Source organism: Odontomachus brunneus, unplaced genomic scaffold, assembly GCF_010583005.1.
Source record: "Odontomachus brunneus isolate Ranch 3 - 2012 unplaced genomic scaffold, Obru_v1 Obru_scaffold_160, whole genome shotgun sequence".
NCBI lineage: Eukaryota > Metazoa > Arthropoda > Insecta > Hymenoptera > Formicidae > Odontomachus > Odontomachus brunneus.
The window spans coordinates 176507-181871 of NW_022639610.1; the positions used below are offsets into that span (position 1 = coordinate 176507).

The following is a 5365-nucleotide window of genomic DNA, read 5'->3' on the forward strand; positions in this document are numbered from 1 at the left end:
ACAGGAGCCATATAAGTTGCGCGCAGAATTAACAGGTCGAACTCTTAGATCCCTTATTTGCTCGCTTAATTCAGTTACCAGAATGTATTTCATGCATGAATTTATAACACTGAGGCTACAAACGGACCGTGACGCCGCAAAAATAACATATTTAAAAAATTATTCCGTTTTCGTAATTTCAACTTATCAAATGCGAATCTCATTCTTGAATCATCGTCAAAAGTACATGTTGCATGTTTATCGTGATCGATATCAAATGTTATCAAATAAAGAAAAAGTGTTCGGAATAGATGTATCGCGGAACGGACAGTTGGAAGTTTTGAAAAATGTATCGCATGTTCGTACGTTAGTAATACTTTAAAACGAGAACCGTTAGTCGTTGTCTTTCGTCTCTCCGAACCGTTGAAAGAGAATGTTATACGCGAATATCGCCGGAAGTTCCGAAAGTAAATCTCGCGCGTTTATCGTCACGAAATAACTAATAATTGTTCAAAATAAGTATGTCACGAAACAGGTAGTCAGGATTTCCAAGAAAAATATCGCGCGTTCGTCCGACGTACGTGTTATTGCCATAAGCAAATATTCGAATGTACGTGTTATAGTCATAAGCAAATATTCGAATGTACGTGTTATTGCCATAAGCAAATATTCGAAGTGTCCCGACGAAGTAACCAGAAGTCAAAATGCTCAATATCAGTGTCAGTGTACGAACTAATATCAAGGTTAAGTGAATATTTAATGACCTCCAAGTGAATATTCAAAGTGCCACGATGGAAAACCAAAAACTAAGATGTTCAGTTGCGAAGCTAGGACGCAGAACGCAGAATAAGGTAAAACAAAAAGTAGTCTGCACAGTATTAAATTAAATTACGTATCCATGCAAACTCGTCAATTTTTAATCACTCTTATAACTTTAATAATTAATAATTCGGTAACACGTACAACAACGTAAATAAACAAACTGCACAGTAAGTTTGATTCTACATTCAATTTTTGTCACTGATTTATTCAGTGTTTATTTAATGACTCCGCATTTTTTAATCGGCCTGTTACAAATTTTCGTGATTAAATTCAGACAGATGCGGGAAAATCTTAGCTTTCAAATGAGTCATACTCAAAGTTTTTATGATATATAGAATCCGATTCTTTTAGATGATTATATCAAGTATTTTAGATCGCTCCTCGCTAATCGGTTGAGATCAATGCCGCCAACTCACTTAAGTTTTTTAGAATCGATAGGCAAAACGTGATATCACTCGGGCCATGTATAGTCCGTTTCCTCATCCAAATAGTGATAAGCGAAAAAATGCAATCTTATCTGTCTCAGAGCCAAAATTGTGGAACTTATTACTCGAGAACGCGTTATATAATTTTCGCAGCGATTAGTTATTCTGATAATAGAATAGCCTCTTGTCTTTGAATGTTTATCTTTGCGCACCTGCAATTTCATCTGTCTGACTTACGTCGAACTTTCGAAATTTATTATGAAAACGTGAGATCCTATGTTAACGTGATCTTCATTGCAATTACTTATTTTGACAATAGAAGAAGCTCTTATTGTGAAAATTTTGTTTTCGCGCACCTGGAATTTCATCTGTCTGATTCGCGCCGAACTTTCGAAGTTTATTACTCACAAACGCGATACGCTAAGTTAATGCGGTTTACACGGCAAATGCTTATTATGACTATAGAATTATTTTTTATTATTGAAATTTTGAGTATGTTTACGTGATGGTCTATCTGTCAGTACTGCTTCGACCTTTCGAATCTTAATTCTCGCGAAGGCGTGATGTTCACGATCACAACGATCGTTTAATGACGTTACAGTAGAAAGGTTTATCATGAAAATTCCGATTTCGTATATCTAGTGTCTTATCTCAGTTTCGCATCAGCATTTCGGGGCTTATTAGTCGACAAGACATGACTCTACGTTAATACGATTTGTACGATTGTTACTTATGTTGATTGCAGATGAGCTTCTTAAGACTGATATTTCGATTGTGTTTATGTGATGGATCCGTCATTTTTTGCTTCGATTTTTTATTTTTACTACTTAACAAATCGGTTTTTACTACTTTGTTTTTTAATTTGTTTTTACTACTTTACGAATTGATTTTGAAAATAAATATTTGTAACCAAAATACTACGTAACTAAAATACTACTACTATATTACGTATACATAATACAAAATAAATATTTGTATACATAATATCAATTAATAATAAGTATAATTTTTATAATTTCTGTTGAAATTATGATTTGTAATTTTATGGAGCAATCCCTAAGAGGCTTCAGGGATCAATTATCTTACTTTCAGCCTAAGGACATTCCAAGAATTTGTGAATGCTTTTATAAAGAAAGTGATCATATAACATCGAATATCTATTAAAATACGTTAAACCAATAGAATATAGTATTGAACATTGCAATTGCTTCGCAATCTTTTCCGTTGTGCATCGAAATTATTAAAAGCATCGGTGACGATAGGGATTATCTATGATCCAGTTTATTATACAATTACATCTTTGGCTAATTATACTGTGATAAATAATAATTGTAATAATCGTAATATATCTAGATAACACGAACTATTTACGATTGATATGACTTTATTTATACACCATCGGCATATTATTCTCGCTCTCGTCTTTTTTGCTCTCTTTCTCTCTTTCTCTCCCTCTCACTCGCACTATCTTTCTTTCTCGTTTTTTCCCTCAAAAATCGCCTTTTCATCAAAGAATGAAAAGCGACAGGCGCAGACACTCATTAGCAAGAAATTCGTCTAATTATTACAGTTCGCCGACAGAAACATTCGCGAATTGTGACATCGTTTTCAATCGCGTTTGTTCGACGTAGTTGATAATTCTTAGTACAAAATAGTCAAACGATTTTTCGTTCTCGTTCGAACGGTAGTCTCCGTTCATTACGACGTCTTTTTATTTTTAAGAACTGTCATACCGTGCTCTTCGCGTATTACTCTTACACGACTATGTTATGCGCCTCATGATAACGTGTTACACATCGAACGTTAGTAAAGTCTATGGTAATTCTATAACCCCCCACGAAGACGACATGCATTGAATACTTTAAATTGCGAAGATGCAAAATTTCAAAATCAGAAAAGATCGAAATTCTCCATATATTTCTTAATAAAAATAATATATTATATAAAATTATGTATGAGTAATTTAAACATACGGATAATCATAAAATATCTGGAGAAAATATCAATTTCTAAACATTAATATCATACATTTTTCCGTTTCATGTATAAAATTCGTACTTTAAAATATTGAAAAAATTGTGTAGATTTAGTTAAATTTCGGCACAGTGTTCTTGAAGTTTAACATTTTCCTAATTTTAAGTATCCAATAGCGTCTTACATAGAGAAAACTGCAAACTCTCCTACGAGTAGTCGACTAATTGGTATACCCGGAGCTTTGTAGCTGCATTTCTTCCTAATTACCGAACATCTAGGACCGCCTTAAGCCAATTACGACGCAGATAAAGATAAAAAGCAAAGAATCGAATAGCTCGTTTCATTTGTCTATTTTCTTCCAATTTTCTTGATGAGTACATTTATAAAGAATGGCTCTTAATGATGACTAACAAGTTATTTTGCTTAGAATATCTCATGAAAATCATCGTGCAAACAAATTTTATTAATGTACAGCTAACAACTAACGATAAATCGAATTTTAATTCCGAATTAAAACGTGCTCCATTGCGCTGCATCTCTGATTCCGCCTTTTATTTCATCTAATCGTAAATTGGCTCTTACCGACGTAAATGGCGCGCATCGAGTATTATTTATTCGCTACTGAACTGTGTGTACGTGTGTGTATATACAGGTGGTATATACAGAATATGAAGGTGACGGGACGGTAGGAGGAACATACATGTTTTTAGCGCAACATTACGGTCGCAACGATAAAAACGATAACTTTTAAAAGTTAAAAGAAGTCAAAAGTTTAAATCATTCTATTAATGTTATAATCTGTCGATTGACTTCTCACCAAGATTTAAACGAAAATTATATTTAAGGAAAGAACAAAAAAGGGAACGGGATTAAAAAATCAAACGAAAAATAATACCGATGGAACTAAAATTTTTCTAGTATTTTTATTTTCAAATAATAAAAGTTAAAATATAATGAAATAATAATAATTAATAATAATAATTAATAATAATAATAATAATTAATAATAATTATTAATTATAATAACTAGTAATAACTATTACTACAATAATGTTTCTGTTCATTTGTCTATTGCGCTAACTTAACGAGCGAGTAATCAAATCAACCGACAACGATGCTGTAGATGCAAGGAGAGGGGTGGGGGCCACGTGTCTCTACATAATTAATACGTAATTATCTACAAACATTTCTGAGACAAACAGGAGTCTAAAGCCTCCCACCCACCCTCGTCGTGCTCTTCGTGCCTGTCCTGAATCCTTTTCTTTTCGATTCTCCCCCGGTCTAGAATATATTCTGTCTTTCTGTTCTCTCTCTCTCTTTCCCTTGTCCCTCGTTCCCTCTTTCATTTCACTCGTCATCGTCGTCCGCGCACTTAACAAATACGCGGCCCTAGGAACTCTTTTTATTCGCGCTTCTCCCCTTATCTTAGTATAATCCGCTTCTGTTCGCGCGCGTGCTCGTCGGCATCTTCGCTATAACTTGGTCCACGACTCTAGGAGCTAGGGGTCAAAGTGAAATGAAGGCGAAGTGAGACGCAAGGAAGATATCAGATACGCGCGTGATCTAACAATTTGCCTTAAATTTTTAACGTATTTGCATTCGTAATTGCCTTAAATTTCGATCACATTTTTCTTAAGACAATGTTTACTCCAGAAGGAAAGTGATGCGATGTAGATCACAGTATATGTATGCAATATATATGAACTATTTCACACAATCAAATATGTTTGAAATTAAGTTGTACAATTGGATCATTGTGCAAATCGCTGGACCTGCTCGATTTCGTGTAACAACAGATCGTCTCGTTGTAATCACGCGCGCAGATGTACGAAAATAATTAGCGATGTTTCACGCCCGCAGACACGTAAAAAAATCAATGTGCACGACGAGCGACGTTAATTAGCAACAGTAGCATGTTTCGTGACTATATAGTGACAATTATAATATTAAAGACAATGATAACGACGACGACGACGACGACGATGATGATGATAATGATGATGATGATGATGACGGTGAGATGATGTTGATTGTGATAATAATAAACGTTGTTATTTTTTAACGATCCGACACGACGCGGATCCGTTATAGTATATCTACTATATACAATGTCCGTTTATACATTTATATATATATATATATATATATATATATATATATATATA

The 5365-nt window shown here is 34.0% G+C and overlaps 1 long non-coding RNA gene across 2 annotated transcripts in view; it reads left to right on the top strand.

The window, feature by feature from the left end:
- Positions 1-291: 291 nt before the first annotated feature.
- Positions 292-5365, top strand: part of LOC116850924 — a 77044-nt gene continuing 71970 nt past the window's right edge. For both annotated transcript variants that reach the window (XR_004379477.1, XR_004379478.1), the window contains exon 1: positions 292-830. This is a non-coding gene — a long non-coding RNA (uncharacterized LOC116850924). The remainder of the gene's footprint in view (positions 831-5365) is intronic.